The sequence below is a fragment of the Hipposideros armiger genome, unplaced genomic scaffold, assembly GCF_001890085.2.
Source record: "Hipposideros armiger isolate ML-2016 unplaced genomic scaffold, ASM189008v1 scaffold_514, whole genome shotgun sequence".
NCBI lineage: Eukaryota > Metazoa > Chordata > Mammalia > Chiroptera > Hipposideridae > Hipposideros > Hipposideros armiger.
Window position 1 is genome coordinate 1,262,951 of NW_017731864.1, and position 22,370 is coordinate 1,285,320.

A 22,370-nucleotide genomic window follows, 5' to 3' on the forward strand; every position below is an offset into this window, starting at 1 on the left:
TATATTGGTGATTTCCAGCATGGATATTCAAGAAATATGACTGTTCTCTTTCTTCAGCTCCCTGGGATCATTTTCTTCTTCACTCATGAAAATTCCTGAACTCCATTTCCCCTGAGACTCCTTATGAGTCCCTGCCCAATGTTTTGCAAATGCTAGGTCTGGGAACAAGATCTGAGGTCTTCCAAATCATAATCTCTACCATGGGGAATTTGTTTTCTCTGCAACCCAATCTTGAAAAGGAGTACACCCTGCTGGGGTTCTCATCGATTGGGGGTTGGGGGTGAGCAATGATCAAGATGGGAGGACCAGATAAATCAGAGGCTGAGCATCAGAATCTTCTAGTCACAAAAGATAGCAGAAGTACAATATCTTCTGTTTTCCCAAGTAACATGAAGTCTTTGAGTGCTTTTCAATAATAATGTTTTTTTGTTCTTTCTGTAAAACAACTTCCTGTTAATGCAGTGACTACATGTTCTTTCCTTTTAACCTTCTGACANTTTTTTTTTTTTGCTTTGAAAATACCTATAATAACTTGCATCACAAAAATAATTGGGTGGATCCCAGCTGGAGAGGAGAGACAGACAGAGATGTGCTCACTAGAATGATTTAAACCAGTCCAGTTATCTAATCAACCTGAGTTATAGGCAGCCCATAGAATTTCCCAGAAAGGCCTGAGGTTGGGTTTAATAGCGTAGCTTCTTTAGTGAGAAGCACAAGAAAGAGATCTTATTACAGAATGTTCTTGGCTTATCTTTTTCCGAAGTTAAAATGTTCAAATTTAATCTTATACTTCTTCATATAATCATGAAATGGCACATCTGCTTCCTGCCCCCCTCCAAAAAAGGTTTTTAAGAAAGGGTTATATTATAAAATAAAGAACTCACCAATGCCAACTGAAGGCAGTTGGGTAAGTTGTCTTGACTATACAATATAAAAGAAACTTTAGGGTTCATCTAGCCCAACCCTTCATTTTACAGATGAGAAAACAGAATCCCAGAAAGTAATTTGTTTAAACGTATAACAAAAGTAAGGCATTTAATAATGTGAATTTTCAACATGCGACCAGAGCTAATTAATGTACTTACCCCATATACATGTTGTAGAGAAAAGACAATAAGTATGAGTGACCTACGAAAAAGCAAAAACACAGATGAAACTGTTCGTTTTCGTGCAAACCAAACTGAACGGAAAAAGAACAAAGGAATCAATTCCAGAAAGCTTCTTTTTTATGTCTAATAAGTTGCTGTCACCAGCTGATTGTCATGAGTGACAAGATAAATGTAATCATCTCTTGGGCTGTCTTCATTACCATGCCCCTTATTAACCAGTCAAGTAGTGCTCACACCCCTTCAGTGGGGTCCTCACTGTGCTGCGTACCCATGACACCGAAGGTGAGACCTGGTTGAAAAGATGAGGGAGGGAAAGGGCTCTTGGAATGAAAACCAGAGGAGAGAGTGAAGGAGGCAGCTTTGTCCAGGCACAGAGCAGAGACCAGTGTATCCTGGATGCTATTAAGTGGAGCCAACTGGAAGGGGGGAAGCATGGAAGGAAACCTAACTGGACTGGGAGACGAGGAAAATAATATGGACTCGTTAGGGTAGAGGTAGGTAGTTCAGGGTCTTATAAGTGAAGCAGAAATCCAACTGGAGTAACATCATTATTATAAACAAATTTTGACAGAGAAGAGATGCAACCGAAAGAGACTGCTGTATGGACTGAATATATGTGCCCCACCCCCGATGCATATGTCGAAATCCTAACCCCCAGTGTGATGGTATTAGGAGGCAGGGCCCATGGGAGGTGATTAGGTCATGAGACTGGAGTGCTCACAAATAGGATTAGTGCCCTCACAGAAGGGACCTCCGAGAGCTCTCTCGCCCTCTTTCCACCATGGAGATACAACGAGAAGTCAGCAGCCTACAACCCAGAAGAGGACCTTCACCAGCACCGACCATGCTGATACCCTGATCTCGAACTTCCAGCCTCCAGAACTGTGAGAAATAAATTCCTGTGGCTTATAAACCACCCGGTCTGCAATATTTGTGCTAGCAGCTGGCAGTGGCTAAGACAACCGCTAACATTCACATGCGTTTACTTCAGTCTTCTATTGGTCCAAGAGCTTTCCTATCCACCCTTAACACAACTAGGATGAAGTTGGGGCTTTAGGTCACATCATCCCCAATGGTGGGAGGAGACCCAGTCCCAGCCTGGTCTGTCATTTCTCTGTCAGCCTTGTCCTTTGTTCTGTGTGGAGTCATCACCTGTCTGAAACCTCGCGTCCTAAATAAGCTTTCCTTCTCTACCCTCCACTCCTTCCTCTTGCGCTCAGAGGCTGATAAACACCATAGAAATCTGCAGAGCTATCATTTCCCTGGGACACCCTGACTAGCAGACAGAGAGGGGGACAGGTGTGGCCCGCACTTAACTGGCTGACACACTGAAGTCCCCCTTCCAGACCCTTCCATTGGAATTCACGACCGTTCCAATAGAGGCCAGGTTGGCATTTCAGCGAAGTCACTATGTAAATTAAGAGAATTAAAAAACAACAACAACCACAAAATGAAAGAGGGTTAAACACTGGGAATAAATTGTTTTAAATCAAGTTAAAGTATTTACAACTATTATTTGTTGATTGGGTCCTTACCACTTTGGACATTTGTAAATGAGAATATGTTACATTGTAGAGCAGTTTTGGCCTCCATATATACAGTCTCGTTAAAACTGAAGTAGGGCACATTTTTTCCACATTTTACACAGGAGAAAACTGGCTCCAAAATGTTGGTAACGTGCTCAAAAGGTCGCAGGCAGAGTGGCATGGTCAGGTCTGAACCCCGCTACTGTCCCTTTCCCCTACCTCTGCTGCTTCCTCCTGCTGCTGTATAAATTTAAAAATAAGACAATTCTTTCTTTTCTTCAAAGAACCATTCAAAATTAGGATCACTTTGCAGTTTTTTCCACTTCCACCCCAAACAAATACGACTTGACTGCATCTCTGAAATAAATGAACCCCCTTTTCACCACCCTCTCCTCCCTCAATGCCCGTCATACATGGTCACCAGCTTCCAAACTTCTATAGTTTTCACTGTTGAACCCTTCTCGCTGTTGACTTAAATCCCAATGCCCTTTTCGGTCCCTTCTAACAGTCTCACCTTAGTTTCCTACTTCTGCTGAAACACATCATCACAAACTCAGCAGCTTAAAGAAACACAAATTTTTTTCTCTTATGGTTCTGGAGGTCAGAGGTCCAAAAGGGGTCTCCCTGGTGAAAATCAAGGTGTTGGCTGTGTTCCTTCTAGCGGCTCCAGGGGAGAATCAGGCTCCTGCCTTTTCAGATTCTAAAAGCTGCCTGCAGCCCTTGGCACACGCTGCCTTCCACCTTCAGATCAGCGACGGAAGGTCAAGCCTCTCTCTTGCTACATCTCTCTGACCTCTGCTTCCTGCATCACATCCCTTCTCTCACTCTCAGTCTCCTGCCTCCTTTTACTTCCAAGGACCCCTGTGATTATGGTGTGCCCCACTCTGATAATCCGTAGTCTCCCCATCAAAAGGTCAGCTGACTAGCAATCTTAATTCCATCTGCAACCTGGTTCCCTCTTGCCATGTAAGATACTCACAGGTTCCAGGAATTAGGACACACATCTTTGGAGGGCGTTCTCCCGCCTACCACACTTGTAACGTGCATTGTCCTAACTCTCCTAGTTACATGGACTCTGCTGCTTAGGGCACATAGGAAGGTTTTTGTTATTCGAACCTAGTGAGTCAGAGAGCAAGAAGCTGCAGCTTTTTAGATGAGCTATTATGTGGATGCAATTCAGGGAGAGGACTGGTGTTTAACAATCAAAGTGAGTTGCAAAACGGCAAGCATAATCCATAGATTTCTGGAGCGATTTGGCTTTTTGACATATGAAGCATTAATATAATCGTACCTATAGAACCAACACTTAGGAGACATTTTTAAATAAAAGCAAGTGATCACACCAAGACACTCACCAGGGATCTGTGGCCAAGGGCTTGATCCACCTGAAAGAGCATCTTCCTAACTCCAAGCACATGGCTCACTGCACAGTCAGCCTGGGCGCTTGAAGAAACTCTGTCAGTCTTCTCTTCTCTTCCAGATGTCTCCCATTTATGAGTGAGGCTCTGTGTCCTAGATTTAAAGTCTGTATGTGTTAAATACAAATATTCCTCTTAATGGATTATAATGTTAAAAATAATTACTTTCATTGTTCATAGTTAGTGATGAAGATATTTCCCAAAGGGNATATGATCCAGCCATTTCACTCCTAGGCATTTATTCAAGAGAAATCAAAATGCAGGTTCACACAGAGCCTTGTACAAAAATATTCACAGCAGCTTTATTTGTAATAGCTCCAATCTGGAGACAGTTCAAAGGCCCAACAATAGGTAAATGTTTTTTTTTAAAAAAAAGCAATATCCATACAGTGGAATACTACTCAGCAGAAGAACAAACTGCAGATACACAAAACATGGATCCAACTCAATATTGGTCTGCTGAGTCCAAGAAGCCAGACACAAAAGGGCACATGCTGTATGATTCCCTTTACATAAAACTCTAGATCAGCGGTTCTCAACCTTTCACAGGGGTCGCCAGAGACCATCGGAAAACACATATTTTTGATGGTCTTAGGAACTGAGACACCGTTCCTCTATCCATCTCCAGGCCCACATGCAGATATGCCCACATATGAGTACCTGGCTGACCCCTGTGAAAGGGTCATTCAACCCCCAAAAGGGTCGCCACCCACAGGTTGAGAACCGCTGCTCTAGATAATGCCAACTGATGTACAGAGACAGAAAGCAAATCAGTTGTTGCCTGGGAGTGGCGGTGGAGGGAGGGATGGACTGAAAAAGGCAAAAGGCAGCAAGAGAAAAGCTCAGTATGACTGTGGTGTTGGTTTCACAGGGTCAACGCATCTACAAAACTCCCTGAATTGGGTACTTTAAATGGATGGAGGTTTTTCTACATAAATTATACCTCGATACATTAATTTTTAAAAAATTAATCTCCGTACCTCCCCTCAAAAGGCCTTGTAACCCAGAAAAATAAAATGTGTGACAGTTTCTGTAGTATATACTAAAGGTTTGAACAAAGGTCTTCAGAGACCATAACCTTTGACCTTTGACCTAGATCTGAAAATATAGGTGGTTGTACCAGAGAGACTAAGGCGGAGGCCCCTGAGGTGGAGGGAACAGCAGGTACTGAGACAGGCACGAGCTAGAGAAGTGCGTACAGCGAACCTGAGAAGATTGGGGTGACACAGAGATCACTTCAAAGTTGATTTTGGACCACTCCACTCTATTCTAAGAAGTGTGAAAGAAGCTATAAAGACAAAGACGAGCTTCAGGAAGCTTTAAAACGAGCACGTGACATGATGTATGTGATGGGCATTACTAACGTTCAGCAATTCTTTCCGGCTCTCGTTCCAGGCATGTGGTACAGTTCATTTCCCCACCACTTACAACATGAAGCGTGGTCACGTGACAGCTTTGGGCAATGAAACGTAAGTGGAAGTAGTATGTGTCACATCCAAGTGGAAGCTATGAGAGCAGTTTTTGGTTTGGCACATTCTCTTCCTTTTCTGAGGCGATCAGAGAAGAACACCTTGAGTGGGAATTTCCAGGAGGTTTCGGAGAGGCTATGTTAAGCAGAGTCCCCTTCCCTTTGTCACATCCCTATACCCTGTGGTGAATATGTAGTGTAAATAGCAGGGGGAAAAAAAGTCTCTGTAAGACTCCGAAGCTTGGGGACTGTTTGTAACTGTCCCCAAAGTATCCTTCCTGATACAATGTACAATTTTAAATGGAACTCTCACAACATAAAAGATGGATTTCAGAGGAGAGAGCTTGCAGGGGGCTAGCTAGAAGGCTGCGTAATCCGCAGACGATGAATGCAGACACCAAGGCATTAGAGCTTAGAAAAGCAGTGAAAGAATCTGGAGATGTAACGGCAAGAACTGACATGTGTTGATAATGACTCTGAGATTCTAAAAGGACCTAAGAGTCTAACTATTCTAGAGGTGTTGAAAAGAGAAAGTTCTTGAAAGAAGAAGGATGACTAAGTGGGAAGATGAAGTAAAAAAAAAATTATTTTAAAAATTAGTTAAGATTAAATTTAATCTTTTAAAAAGAGAAAAGGAGCTACAAGGCAGCCAGGCAAAGCGCAACTCATCAAAAGCAGAGGCCCATCTCTACACAATGAAGGCTCTAGAAAGATCATGAGCTTTGGAAGAAAACAGACCTGGGTGTGAATCCTGAGTTAATTTGTCAACTCATCCAGCTTCATTCATTCACCGAATAATACACAACTTCATTCATTCATTCATTCAACAAGAGTAAAGAAAACCAACAAGGCCCCTGATTTAATGGGGCTCACATTCAAATGCAGGGGAGCCAACACTACACATTTAAGCTCTGTGTAGAAAACAGAAATCATATTGTGATTATGAAAAGGGGGCAAAACTAATAATATAGGCTTGTCAAAGGCAATGACCACTTACTTCATTTTGTTCAAAACTTTCATCTAGAACCAAAGTCAAAAGTAGAGATCTCTGTGTCCTTTGTACACACAAAAAGAACTAACTCCACTTCCCTTTTGCTTTATCACATTTAAAGAACCAACTGTGAAAAAATCAAATCCCTTGACCCCAAGATTATTTTTTTTAATCAATAATTCTGGTTGACACCACCTAGTAAGCATACCAAACGCTGTACGCAAGGAGGGTGTATGTATGTGGTGGTGAAGTGACGAATGTGTGGTTAAGTATGGCTCTTAGACAAGCCACTTCTCAATGTCTGTCTGGTGCTGATGAATCACCTGGTAAATGCAGAGCCTGATTCAGTGGGGCTGGGGTAGGGCTGGTAGTCTGCGTTTCTAGCCATCTTTCCAGGATGCCCATGCTGTTGCTTCCAGGGGTGCCAAGGAACAAGTTCTAGATGCCTTAGTAGTCCATTGACCTCCAGGGAGCTGGTGGGGTGTGCTTGCCCCTTGACCCTTACTACTGAGCTGGGAGGAGAGTCTCTGCCTTGTGCCACCATTTCTCATGCACCTTACTTTCTTTTATGCAACTGGAGATGTGATTGCACGATGTGATTGTCTGGTGAAAACCTTGGACCAAGGGCTTCTAATTGGTCACTGTGTTCAATTCCTACCACTCCTTGAGGCAGGTACCGTGATGCTGCTCACTGTACAGAAGAGAAGACCCCAGCCCAGAGAGGTTAGGTCACACCAGTAAGTGTGGACAGGATCCACAATCCAGAGCCCACTGCAGAGACCAACGTCTTAACCACAGCTTCCTCCTTACTGTGTTTACATCACAAGTTTCTCTCCTGCTCTCTTGTGGCATCAGAAGTGACTTGCAGTTGACTGTGGCCCACATTCCAAAGCTGATAAAGCCAAGCCTGGTCTTCCATCAAAATGACTTGGTTTCAGGAAAAAGCAATTAAAACCTAAATCGGGAAATATTCTGGGATTTGGCAAAAAGAAGGAACATTTCACACTATTATTAAGGGTTTTTTTATTCCCAGGAAGCAATGCAAGTTCGTGTAAAAGTATCATACATCTCGGAATTCTTGGACACTTGTTTCATCAAAAGAGCACCTGATGTCCTATATAAAAGACCTCCCTGTCAATAGGAAGATGTTCCTATGTACCACGCTACAATGTTGTATCCTGGGCCCACATAAGTCTTAATAAAGAGCTTAATGTATATTTAATAAATGTATAATCTTAATAAATATGATGAATATTAAATTTTATTTATTGTATTTATAATACAATAAATCTTAAAGATCTAATGATAAAAATCCTTTTATCATTCTACTAAGAAGAGACCCTAATTCAATGCTGCTAACTGAGATATGCCCGTAAAACAGTGGCTCTCAAACTTGTTTCCACGTGGCACTCTCCAGGGAGCTTTAAAACACACTGATACCTGAGTCCTACCACAGGAGAGTCTGGCGTGCTTGGCTTGGGAGAACCTGGTATCAGGATTTTTAGGAGCACCTTAGGAGATTCTAATGCACAGCCACAGTTGACAATCACAGGCATAAAAAACAGAGAGACGCCTATATTAATTCTATAGCCAAAAAAGGGTGGGCGGGGGGAGCGGCTTCACTCACTCACTGTCAGACTTTTGCCTACCTATGTAGCTACATAGATCTAACATAGTATTAATAATAGACCCCATTCTAATTGCAAGCAAGTGGTTCTCCACAGTCAGTGACCAAACGACACAGTTGACACTGGGTGTGTGATGACAGCACCACTGCTCCCAAGCAGGGCTTCTCAACCTGGAGATGGGATCCAGGGCGTCTGTGAACTTGAATGGGAACAAAACCTACATCCCTAGTTTCACTAACTCTCCTGGAAGCGCCGCAGTCCAACTTCAGCTATGCACACAGACAACAGAGTACAATGGTCTTGGCAGCTCTTGGCAGTTTGCACCTGCAGGTGTTTACATGTCTCGTTTCATAGTCACTACTCTGAGATTAAAGTTATTTAATAGATCTGTTGTTAGAGCTAGGTTTTTAATGCAATATTAATGATGCACGTCTGTTGCTACGTTGTAACTTCAATACTTTGGCAATTGTATTCAAGTAAAACTGATTCTGACTTAATGGTATTGTATGTATTTAATAACATTATTCTGGGGAGGGTCTAAATGCATCAGCAGAGCCAATGTGGTCAGTGGCATATAAAAGTGTACCCGCGCTGCTCTGAGGAGGGTGCCCTAACAAGCCAGATAACTGCCTGTTTTCATCCCAGGCCACCTCCAAGAAGGGTACTCTCAGGAGGGAGACACCCCAGACGAAGTTGGCTCTCGGTTTCCCCTGCATTTCCGCTGATAAGATTTCGCCTGAAAAGCCAGTTCAACGCAGCAGAGAATAGGATAGGCATTCTCTCCCCTCAGCTGCCTCTTGCTCTTGGCATTACGGAGTGCCCAGCCTGCCAGGCTGGTGGTAACCTGAGCTTTCAAATTAATCAAAACACACAGCGCCCAGTTCAAGCTGAGGCAGACAAGCCGGGGAGCCAGACGCGTTCTCCTCTGGTGACCCCCGGGCCCCAACTCCCCAGCCCAGCCAGCCAACCCGCGCGCACCCCACCTGAGATGCCGTGCCTCCTCCACCTCCTGCCGCCCAGGCAGGTGGCCCGGGCCCTGGGGCAGCGATTGCTCAGATTGGGTCGTGGGCGCCTTACCTCGGGAGGCCGCCCACAGCGCAGGAGCCGCCTCGCCCGTCGCCGCCCCGCGGTGCACACCTCCCGGCTCCGCCGCGCCCGGATCCGGCGCGACGCGGCTGCCCCTTCACTGCGCTCTGACCGCCCAGTTCGGCCGCGGCCAAGTCGGAGGCGCGCTGGGGAAAGGGAACGCGGCGAGATGGCACCGCAGGCAGCCGGGAGCCAGCGGGGTCGCCTGCGCGCCGACGTCCGGGGCACCTCCCGACTCATCTGGGCACGGCCGCTGGCCACTCCCTCCGCCCTGCTCAGTCGCCGCGCCGTAGCACACCCCCAAACTTCCCCACCTCCAACCCGCACCCCGCTGCCCTGCCCCACCTTCAAGACCTCGGGAGCATCGCCTCCGTGACCCCGTAGCCCGGATCCGCGCCCGCCTGCCCCTCGGGCGCTCAGCCCTGTCTCTGGTCCTGGGCATGATGCCCGGCTCGGAGGGACAGCGCCTGGGTGGAGGGCGGGGGACGAGGGCGGGACCTGCGCCACTCCCCTCACCACGGAGCCGCCGTCAACAGCCTCGCTGGGGAGGGACGGACGGCGAGGCCGAGCGCCACAAAACCCGCCCCCGGGCCGGCGTGCGAGGGGAGCTTCCCATCCGGACGCCCCGACCCGCGCCGCGCAGGGGACGCGGTGGCTGGAGAGCCTGCGGGTCCCGGACACGCCGGCACTCTGAGCCGGTGCCCACCATGCTCCCGCGGACCGCACCGAAGCCGCCCGCCCTGCTGCTGCTGCTGCTGCTCCTGCTGGTGGCCGCGCCCGCGGCGGGCAAGGTGAGTGCCAGGCGGCGCTGCCTCCTCCCCCTCCCATCCTCCACCCCTCTGTCCCGGGGACACGCGGGCCCCACCCGCAGAGGCGCTGTCCTGGAGCCTCTGCCTGGCGGGTGCGGTGCTAGGGCTCCACGCAGGTCCCTGGGTGGGGATGCCCCCGGGAGCAGGTCGAATTCACGGGACTGAAGGGACAGCCACGGAGGAAACTTGTCGGGTTACCTAGAAGTCAGGGATGGGAGGGAAAGGCCTCCCAAAGTAGGTAGGTAGGTAGGTAGGTAAGTAGATGATAGATAGATAGATAGATGATAGATAGATGATAGATATAGAGATAGATGATAGATAGATAGATAGATAGATAGATAGATAGATAGATAGATAGATAGATAGATAGATAGATAGATAGATAGATGAATGATAGATGTAGGTAGAGGATAACCGCCATGGACGAACACGTGGAATACCGGGTATGGAGACACGCGATGTCACTCACGTTGGTGAATCAGAGCGGGCAGAATGTCTTGGCAGAGAGCACCGAGGTCTGGGCGTGGGAAACCGCGCAGGAGTTCTGGCCGCTTTTAGATGTCGCTTCCCACTGAACCCTGACCTCTCTGGGGCTCGCTCCCTCCTTGTCAAAACGTGCGCTCAATGTTCCATTGCTGGTCGTTGGTATTGTTGGGAAAAGCAAGTGCCGCCAACTGAAAAGTTAAGGCCACCTTAGAGACAGCTCATGTTAGGATAAATTAAACAACCTGTCACTTTGATTTCCGTTTGGAATTTGAAAGATCCCCATTCATTTAAATCAATTTCTTATTCTTTGCAATTAGAGATAACTTGGGTATCCTCAAAATTGTTATGGCTCCTAGAGTTGATTTTAACTTGTGAAAGTGAAATTTAACTTTTCAGATGCCTTCTGTGATTTTTACATTTAAAAAGTTAATTTGGAAAAAATTAGTTTGGAGTGATAATGCAGTTAAGTTTCGTTTCCAAGCATCGGCATATGTTTTACAAATTTCATGGTTGAGGTTATCATTGGAAATTTAAAAATCGCACGCATATGTGTTATGTGAAAAGATGTTTAGAACCTTTGGCCACATGTAATCCAAGTACTTGGCATTTAAATTCAATTTTAAATTAAGACATTACAGATGAAGCTAAAACTCCCATTGATAAGGAGATGTCCATATCTCTCCCCCTCTGCTGTCTAAACAAGGTATCCACTCTGGCCACCTGATGTCTCTTTCACACATTTTCGATGCATTCGCATAGGTGTATGTGGACCTACAAGCAATGTGTATTTCTGTTTGCATTTTTTAAGTGTCATCATGCCATATATATATACAAACGTCCATACCAGCATTTACCAATATTTAAGATAAGTCTACTTCTTTTTCTTTTTGGCCCTGTTGTATAGTTTTCCACAATATGGATATGCCAAAGTTAATTGGGCCTTTCTCCTACGGATTTACATTTAGGTTATTTAGTGTTCTATATTCTAAAGGGTTTTGTAACTCATGTAATCTCTTCATGGAGCTGGTTCTAACAAATGTACTTTGCATAGACCAGGAATGCCCAACCCAGGTAACTCAGCACTTCTGGGCATGATGGATGAAACTCATCCAAGTCCGTGTAGATTGTCTACCAGCTTTAATCCAGGAACAAATAAATCCAACAAGCAAAAAACCTAAAGGAGGTATATGTTGTGGGGAAGTCTGAGGAAAAGTTCCAGAGCAGGGTTTGCACATCTTTCTAGACTCCAAAAGAGAGGAGAGATTAAGGAGGGGAAGAGATAGAAGGGAGGAATTACATGTGTGAAAGATCAGCCAAAAAATGATGCTCTGTGGGCTTGCAACCTCTAATTATACCAATGTTCAATGATATTATCATAGTCCCTTATTATTTTTTACATTTAAAATTTTCTGCCTTGAGTTTGGCCAAATCTCGGTGACTTCTTGCTGATATTATAATTAATCCATGTGTATTATTTTTATCATCACTTGAAGTCAGTCTTTGTTAAAAACTTGTAAGGCTGATCATTTCCATTGCACCTGCTGAATTATTTAATACACAGACAATGTCTTTAGAAACCATAAAATGTGCTTTCATCTTGAAGAAGAAAGGAACTACAAGTTAACTGATAACTAATCAATATGGTGCCAGCATGGCTTCCTCGCTAGGGTAACTGATGTTAGCCAAGGCACAAGACCTCTCCGAGCCTCAGTTTTCTCCTCTGTAAAACAAGGGAGGTAATGGGTGAGGTGGTGGGACAGGTGGCAGTCTCCAGGGCCAACCAATTCTTGGCATTTAGAACTCAGGCTTAGGGATGCCAGAATCCCTGCTTTTTCAGGAGAGAAGCTAGGAATGCAGCTTCTGTTAGAAATTGCTCAAATCCTAGATGTTGGCAAGTAAGTCAAACCTTTACACAACAAAGGCCTGCAGAACACAGGGCCAAACTGCATGAGGGGAAGCCAAACTCAGCCTTTAGGCCATCACGTTTATCATCTTTGTGCTGTACCAGTTAAGGGCATATTTTGTTCTAAATGTCTGCAAATTTACATTAGCATTTTTCAAAACAGGGAGATAGCAGTGGTGTTGACCCCACTTTCCCCGTTCAGACTGGGGTGGAACTGTCCACCAACACAATTTGTTCTGAAGCGCCCTGAGTAAAATTTCTCTGCTGCCTTACTGCAGACATCCAGGCCCAGCCCTGCTGTTCTGCGCATCCCAGGTTTTATAGCTGTTCCCAGGCTCAGCTCACCAACCTGAAACTGGGGGGCACTTTGAGTTGCCACAGACAGTAGGTCTGGGCCTGGAGCCAGAGAGTACTCTTTCTCTGATACCTGGAGGTCAAGTTCAGGCTTTGAGATAACATGGTTTATCCTTCCTCTTTTTTTTGCCCTAAAATTCCAGACAAGGCAGAAATACGGCAAGCCAATATCAGGAGGTTAATAACAGCTGCATTTAGGGAGGATGCTTTCTCAACTGACTTCATTTTTACATTTAAAAACTTAAGTTGAATTAGGGAACATTTCAAACAAACAAAAAAGTAGTGTAACAGACACCAATGTATCTATCCTGGAGACTAGGCAAGTATGAATAAGCTTTGACCTGTTTGCTCTCACATCTCTCCCTTTAGGAAAAACAATATATAAATACAAAAAGTCATACACACACGACAGTCTTTGCTCCCTCTTCCATCCTAGGAGGTTTGTATATAGCTGACCCTTGAACCACTCCGGTTGGAAGTCCATAGATTCTTTTCAAGAAATGCAACGGCCCTTCCTATCTGCATGTTTCACATCCTCTGGTTTCCTATGGGCGTATTCAACCAACCACAACTGAAAACAGTATTTTCGAATTCCCAATCTCAGGGTCCCAGCCGGGAAACGAAAATGCTGTTTTCGATCAGTGGTTGGTTGAGTCCAATGATGGGGAAGGGCCAACTGTAGAGTTAAAAACTACCCACCAAATTGCAATTGCTCAGCAGGGCAATGCCCCAAACCACCGCTCCCTGCCCCCCACATTATTCAAGGGTCAACTGTGTATCATTCCCAGTGCATGGTTTTGTGTTCAAACTCTGTGTGTGTGTGTGTGTGTGTGTGTGTGTGTGTGGTCTGCATAAAAAAATAAACTGATTTGTGGTCCTTCAAATGTAATAAATGGTTTCCCATTATACATACCTATTGGAGCTTGCTTGTGTCACTCAGTACTATGTATTCAGACTTTATCCATGTTGATACATATAGAAGTGGTTTATTTATATACATATGGCTGTAATAGCTGTTGCATAGTATCCAATTATATAAAGCACAGATTATTTTTCCATCCCCCACAAACCCCCTCAAGCTTGTGTCCGTTGCTTTCATTTTACAGAGCGGAAATGTACATCTTTGTATATGTGCTGTTGTGACAACCAGACGTTTAATGCCTAGGTGGAATTCAAAAGGGGTTCAAAGCGAAAGCACATTTTAACTTGTAGTAGGAATTGTCAAATTGAGCCCTAGAAGCGTTGTACCAATCCTATGCCAGAACACCGGTTTCCCCACAGCCTCGGCAAAACCAGGGATGCTCACAGGAGCATGCGTGTGAAATGGGCTCTGGTTTTGACTAGTGAGTCCGTGAATCTTTTTGTATTTTAATTGGCAGTTTATATTTCCTTCAGAGTGAATTGCCTGTAATCATTTTACACATATTAATTATATATTATCTTCCTGATTCTTTTTCTATGATTTCAAGGTCTGGGAGTCTGTCTTGTTTCTTCTGTCTATTGATTCTCACCTATGGGAGGATAATATGAATGAGATATTCAGGGAAAATAAGCCTTCTCTGTCATCACTCAGCCTGCACCTCCCTCCTCCATTGCTCATGGATTGGAGCTGTCCTTCCCTGGGAGAAAAAAAGAGCAAAGTAGTTCCATGGCTTCCAGGGAATTTTCCCCTTTAGGATGGACTTATGTAGTCATGGTCTGTGGGGATGGTGACACCAAACATGCTTCCTTTCATGTTCTCAGTGTCACCCTCCTCCACTCTCCTTCCACTGCCTACTTCCTCCAAACATACTAGATTTCTGCAGAGGGTGCCCAAAAAACATATACACATTTTAAGAAAGGAAAAAACTATTAAAATTGTAGTACTCAATATATACCAATAACAAAAGATGAATACAAGTCACGTTTGACTTCTGCAATTACAAGAGGTGCTCAAAGTGGTTACCATCAGTGTCCATACACCTCTGATTATGGCGAACTACTGCTTGAGCAACGTTGACCGAAGTGTCCACTTGTAGACATGTTTTTGGCAGCCCCAGTATTTGACGAGGCGTGGTCAAGGCTAACAACAGCAAAGCCACCAGCTTGCTCTCTCTGTCTAGACTAAGGATCTTCCTCCTTAAGTGTTTCTCGGGGGTTATGGTAACTGGTTGTTTTTCAGGCACGATCATTGGGAAAACTGTGAATTACATGAAATTAGTCTTTGTATTTCCCTTATAACCTTTGCCGTGTAACCAGAGCACAATAATACTGCCTGCTGTTAACCATGAGTGAGGTTAACTTTGTTAAATCTTGTAATTGATTAAAACCCTCAACTCTGTCCATGTATGGCTCCAACAGCAGAGCTGTCTGTTTGGAGATGCCATGTGGTCCTTCACCTGTGTGGATTTGACCATACTCATGCTGTGGCCTTCAGCCGAAAGCCATCCATCCACCACGGAGTAAAAGATTTTGTGAGATCAATAAAAACACACAGTGCTCAGAGCATTTTCATTTTACAAAGTTGATATCTGGACTCAGCCTAAACTTTTTCATCAAACCAGACTTTCACTGTAGGTCACTTGTTTCACCTCTGTTTTCAGTTTGAGAAAATAAGGAAACCAGGATTATATCAACTTCTTAACAGAATATACATTCTGTTAATGTCATCCCTACCACCATGGCCTTCAACAGTTACTTAACCTCTCTGAGTTGTCTTCATCTCTAAAAATCGGATAAGAAAGCCTCTTACTCCAAGTTCTACATTAATCTCACAAAATATAATAGTGGGCACTTGTCTTCTTGAAGCACCTATATTCCCCCTTCCATTCTCCCTGGGGTTCCTCATGTAACTGCCAGTGAATCCCTGGCTTCAGATACATTTTCTAGCTAACAATGAATTAAATTCTAGCTGCTCTATAATTTTCTTCTTTACATGGTTTCATAAGTTCAGGTAAATAAATGCCCATGTCCATATCATCCAACAGAAATACAACGTGAGCCACATATATAATTTTAAATTTTCCACTAGCCACATTACAAAATAAAAAGAAACAGGTGAAATTAAATTTAATAGAGCTTATTTATCCCAATACATCCACAATTTTAACATTTCATCGTGAAATCATGAATAGGTATTTTATAACATTCTTTTCATATTAAGTTTCCAAAATCTGGCATATATTTTGCATGTCTAGATCATCTCAGTTCAAACTAGTCGCAATTCAAGTGTCTACGGCCACAGGTGGCCACTATCTTGAACAGTGCAGACCTGTTTAAACGACATCCAGATAAGAGGGGGATACACTCAATAAGGTCTTATCTCTGGATATAACGTATTTTTTTTAATGCAACAGCTTTTATCTCTCCCCCTTCTCTTAATGTAAAGCTTTTTCCCATTTACATATACTTCTTAGGAAATACTTCCATTAATTATGTCCATTTCATCTCATATATTATGTTTTGGATAGAACTGAAAAGCATGGCGTTGGGTGAGCAGTGACCCTGAGTCCCGTAGCATCTTCTAATGCCAAAGTGCATTTACCTGCAAAACTGCCTTTTTTATCACAATGCGGTTGGAGGTGCAGTCTTTCTTTAAAAGGTTTTTATCAAAAATATAGCTAACATACGATATTATATTAGTTTCAGGTGTACATCATAGTTATTCAACATTTATAGGCCTAAAAAAGTGCCCACCATGATAAGTTCAGCAACAATCTGACACTATATCACACTATCAAAATATTATTGGCTATAGTCCATGAGCTGTGGAAACAACACATGTTGTTTGATTATCTGCCATAAGAAATAAACACATGTCAAAATAACAAACTTAAATTCAGTTAGTTGGCATGAGTTGTGCCTAAATAGCTGCGACTTTTTCTCCAGAAAAATTAAGATAGTTGGCCTTGGACCAACGCCTAACGCTACACAAATTACTATTTGTATATATTTAATTATATTGCCCCATTATCAAAATATGAGTTAGTAATATACATGAAGAATTGAAGAAACATCACAAAAACAGCAAAAGGAATGGAGAAAAGGAGAAATATATTGAAAATCAACACACCACACTTCATCTTTCATCTCAAACTATAAACTAAATTATCACTAGCGTTCAGCCAGGTAACAGGTTTAGTGTAACCTTAGACAAATTCTTTCCTAAAAGATTTCTATTTGCTCTTCTCTGAAAATGGTGGTACTATACCCTATTGAAGATAAAATACTCAATACCTGGTACAAATGCCTGGTATAAAAGTAAGTACCCAGCTTTTAAATTCTAGCTACGATTATTTTACTATTACTGTTAAAAGTAGGAAGGAGATAATAGGACAGAGACATAAGCATGTGTCTTGGTGCTGGGGACTCACTGGTAAATTAGGCGGTTTGAATCTGTGGTCATGGTAGAGTTGAGAGTCCGGTGGAGTAAGGGAGAGAGACAACAGCCCAGTAAACGACTGTGTAACCACGGGTCATGATGCCTGCTAGGAGAGAATGGATGCGGTGAAGGAGGAGGAGTCTTATCTTAGCGGGAGGTGGTTGGGGAACACCTTTCGAAGGAACCAGCCCACAGGCTATGGCCTTAGATGGAGACAGCCTTGGGAAACACTTATGAATGTGGTTTAGCTCCAGGCCTCTCCGTGTTGGACAGAGGCAAGACACTTCCAATTTTATGGCTCCTGGGTTGTCAAAGAACAAAATCAAGACCAACAAAAGTCTAAAAAAAAGAAAAAGAAAAAGAAAAGGCTAAGTGTATTTACTCGCCACGAAGGTAATGCATATGAGTGTTTTGCTAGAAGTGGGGTGAGGAATGAGAAGCCAGAAGTCAGGGCGCCCCCGCGTGGGTGGGGTCGGGGTGGTGGCGCTCATTAAGGATGAAAATTGCTCACTGGATAGGATGGAATAAGCTCACAGGACTGTATGTGGCTGATCATATAATTTTCATGTTTGTACTTAACAAATTAATATTTTAACAAAAAAAGATAATGTGGTGTATTTATGTCATCCTCAAGATAGCTGTTGGATTAGTAATGAATGGGTGAGTCATGAATTAACACAATGACTTGATAATGGACCCATGTAAAGTGGTGTGATGAAAACGTTTGTCTTTCGTTCTTGTGGACTTGTCCCTGTCATCCTGTCCTCAACCTCACTGGGACAGGTCTGAATTTGCTGGATGTGGCTGTGAGGCCCCTGGCAGGAAGGTGGAGCTGTGCGGAAGAGCCCTTGTCCCAGGTGACATAGACTGGGGCCTGAGAAGGCTCTAAGCCAGGGAAGGAAGAAACTCAGTTAAGGATTTGCTGGAAGGAGGTGAAGAACTCACTCAAAGGACCAGCAGTACCAGCCTCCCTTCCCCAACCCTGTGCTGGTTAGGAAAGCAGATGTCATGTGGGGCTTTACCCCAGAACTTCCCAACCGGAATCTACATTTAAACCAGCCCCACAAGGCCTTCATGGGCATGTTAGTGTCCAAGAGCTGTGTCGGCCTTGATAAGGACTCTGGAGGGTCGGTCCTTCAGTGGGATGATGGCACTGGAGTGGTTCAGAAGAACTGGGGACATGACCCTGACTTTAAAGCTATGTGTGACTGATACTTGGAGAAGGCTGACTGTTCTCTCCTTGGGAACCCAATCTACATAAAAGAGAATGGACAAACCAGGAAACAAGCCTTGTTGGCTTCTCTTTGGATTCTGGTGCTTTGAAAGTCAGAAAGAGAGGAAGGCAGGAAAACCAGCCTAGACCAACACAGCAGTTGCTTCATTTGTCCCTGTTAATTGATTCAGTGCAATTAATTTGATTATCATTTATGTGCAATTTATCATTTATTAACATAGGAAGGTTAAAAATCCAGTGCATGGTCCGATTTATGTATATGCACATAATGCTGATATGTGTACATATAAATACATATATTTTAGAGCATTTTATATTCTCAGCATTTTGTGATTAATTATTGTGGTGAGATAATGGTTTTTAACAAGTGTAATCCTCAGAGCTATTTAAAGTGTAACCCATATAGTAATCTTTATTTTTCTGACGGTGGCTTTGGGTTAAGATAGGAATTTTCCATCTTTAATCTTTAAGATCAATGTTTGTTCATTAGACTGTCTCTCCAAATTGGTTTCTTAGGGAAGTGATCCCAGTGTTTAAAAATGAGTTCAAGTGTATTTAGAAACCTTAGGAGATTTGTCATTATGTAGACAAAACAGGTCACTGGATTTTTTTCCCACCAGGATATTTTGTTGTTACATGAACATCTCAAGAAAAAAAGTTCTTCAAGTGGAAAGTTGAAAAAGCTACAACACTCTCCCTTTGAACCAAATGACAAAGTATGTCTGGAAAGACCCAAAGGAACAAGGCTAATTTCCATTTTTTGTTTAACCAGATGACAGGATAATTTTATGCTGTTTATTTATGTATGATACTGGGACAGCTGAAGAGTTCACGTTGTCAGCTTTAAAAAAAAGTTGTATGGGTTGTACAAAATTTAGAAATTGTTTAAAAATGTAAAAAGAAATATAAAAATAAAAACTATCCATACTCATATTACCTATAGGTGTTTACTATTAACATTTTGGTCTAGTCCCTTCCAAACTTTTTTTTTAATTCTACTTTTTTTGCCTAACAATAGACTGGTGAAAATTGTTTGAGTCACTAATTATTCCAAATATCGCTTCTAACTGCCTATAGAGTAGTACTTCATTGTAGGTTGGTTGCATAACTTATTGCCCTTCTAGTGAATATTGGTTATTTCCAATTGTTTAGAAATAATGCTACAATGGAACTCCTTGAAGACAAACATTTACTAAAGTCATATTTTAAATAATTTTGTATGTAGATTTTTTTCTTATTAAATACCTGAATTTTGTGCATTTCTGAGTACGACGGCAAGGTCATACCATTCCTGATGTACAGACAAGGGTCCGATCCAAGGGCATTTATCAAGTTAGTGGAGGGAGGAAGTGGGTCTAAAAATGGGGGTCTGGTTACTAGGGCTCTTTGGTGGGGCTCTTTCCTACCTAAAACTTCCCAGATAATCTAAAAAGCAGTGTCAGATACCATTTTATTTATCATTTAAATAACTTAGCAATATTTCAGATAAGACTGATTTTAAAAATGCTCTGGTTATCATGAAAGAATGATTCCTGACACTATTATCCTTTTACAATCAAAACATCAATGAAATATTTTATTTACTGAAGTATTATTTGTTTCTGCAATCTAGGAAGAGTTTTACTTATTTCCATGCTGCTTCCCCTACTGACTTCCTTAAAGACAGGTGTCACACCTTACTCATCTATGTGGTTTCAGCTCTTGGCATTACACTTGGTATTACTGGTTCTCAATGAATGTTTATGGACTTGAACCAACATTTTATTAAACACTAAAACCAAAATTCAATAAAGAATTCAGAGATTCTTGAATCTTTTGGCAAAAGAATAGAAAGAAAAATTTTTTTTTTCAGATGAAACACTGAACGTTTCATTTATTAATTCAGCCAGATGCTGGAACAAAGGTAGATAAAATCAACATGGTCCCCCCTGCCATCATGAAGTATGCCACCGAGTGAGGGGTTTTGATAAGTACACAGACAATAACAATGAAAATATGCATGCTATAACAGCAAATACGGAAAAGCAAAATCCAAGTGGAGTTGAGAAGGAAGAATAAAGATCTTTAAAAACACAGAACACTGAACACATAATGGCAAATGTTTAAGGGCAATGGAGCCAAAAAGTAGTAAGATTTCAGGGGCTTAAAAACATAATGTATCTTTAACGTAAAGTACTTAAACATATTGTAGTGAGTGTAGAAAGCAGCACGTAGAGTTACTGATGGTACTTTTACCTGCTTCCAGCCTCTACCCCAGCTGGAGCCCTTGTCAGCATTTAATAGCAGGGCTCCCGGGCTTACACACATGGGTGGGCTCTTATTTTGCCGTGTTAGGCAAAAGCAAATTCTGCAACCCCTTCCAAAAAGTGATACAAAGTAAGAAGAGTAGTATATCTAAATCTCATAAGATAAGGAGCCTACCAATTAGAAGCCAGCCTATGGAACTGAGCAGGTGACAGTGCCCTCTAAGTGCTGCAGATATAGCCGGAAAGAACCAAGAGGATTTATGGAGCATTGCGTGTGCCTAGGGCTGTGCCCAGGGAACCGGTCAGAGTTTCTATTCAATGTGACCTGCCCAGGCCTTTCAGAGATGAAGCAGTCAGAACACATGTGACCTGAGCAGGCAGCATCCCCAGGCCCCAGGGATCTGAGGCACCCTGCTAACCCAGAGGGCAGCATATGGCAGCTGTAAGATCCCTCATCCTATGCCAGAAGGAAGCCACTGTTGTGACAGTTTGGGGAAAGTCACTTGAATTCCAAAACTCTTTATTTCCTCAATCATAAGATGTGTTTGATAAAACCTACCCCTTCTATCTCCAGAAAGAATTCAATTGAACACATTTTGTATGCAGGAAAGTACTCTACAAATGCCAAGTAGTACTGAGACAGGAAGGAGTTTCAATATCAGAAAAGCAATAGTCCAAATAAGTTTCTTATACTCATTTAATTCTCCTGTTATTTTGTGACCCAGCATCAACTTCCTGGAATGTATTAAGGAGGTTTTTTTTTTTTTCCAAAAATATTATTCAGTGCATTCTTCAAGGCTGGTATTTTCTAATAACATTATTTGGAAACATCAGCAGAAATGGCACCCTCCCTTAGCACTGTCCCCGTTAAAAAATGAACAGTTTTATTTACTTTACACCATCTCATGCACATAATGATGCTAAAACTCATCCAATGATTTCATCACTTTCATGGTAACTTTCCAAATACCTCAACTAAAATATCTGTTAATTATAGAGATAATCCTGGCTAACATCTAATAGTAATAATAATTTATTCCTTTCTTATCTTTAAAATATAGGCTTCTTGGTATGCATTTAAAAGAGAAGCCACGTAACCAGCTTTGGCACAGTTTCCCTCAAATTCCACTACTGTGTAATTGGCTGCCACAGGGCCGAAAGTGCAAATTGAGGTGGTACGTGTTCACTGAGCACCTTAACTACCATGCACTGTGCTAAGGAAACTCAGAAAATCCTTCAAATAGAGGATGCGTCCTTAGGAAGGTTCAAAATAAAGCCTCTGCAACTGATTATCAGAATGAACAACAATATTCTTTCTGTGTCAATCTTTTTTTCCTAACAATAAAGGTAATATATGCCCATGTGTGAACATTCAAGATACATACAAGTAGGTAAGTACACAACAAAAGCACTATTAATATAGTAAGTACCTAAGGATAGAGGTAGCCAGTGTTAATATTTTGTTATGTTTGCATAAAAATGAGATCCTGTGACATTTTGTATCCTGCATTTTTGACATTATATTATATTGGTATAATTTTTTCACATCATTAAATATCTTTTAAAAATGAATGCATACGATTCAATCATGTTTATATACCATGTTTAGGTTTATTTGACTTAAATTTTTGATATTATAAACAAAGCTATGATGAATTCTTGCCCACATATCTTTTTGCAATACACGCGGATGGTATTGCAAAATACCAAAAATTTCCAGTGGAAATTTTTTCCATAAGCTCTATTTGTCAA

General features: G+C 42.5%; 1 long non-coding RNA gene across 2 annotated transcripts; it reads right to left on the reverse strand.

The window, feature by feature from the left end:
• Positions 1 to 1,084: 1,084 nt before the first annotated feature.
• LOC109396321 (uncharacterized) lies at positions 1,085 to 9,562 on the reverse strand. 2 transcript variants are annotated; one of them, XR_002126831.1, is made up of 4 exons: positions 9,218 to 9,562; positions 6,836 to 7,484; positions 3,991 to 4,160; positions 1,085 to 1,128 (listed from the first exon to the last, which is right to left on the reverse strand). It is a non-coding gene; the product is annotated as an uncharacterized LOC109396321 (long non-coding RNA). The 2 variants fall into 2 exon arrangements; XR_002126830.1 differs by lacking the exon at positions 6,836 to 7,484.
• Between the last annotated feature and the right edge of the window lie 12,808 nt (positions 9,563 to 22,370).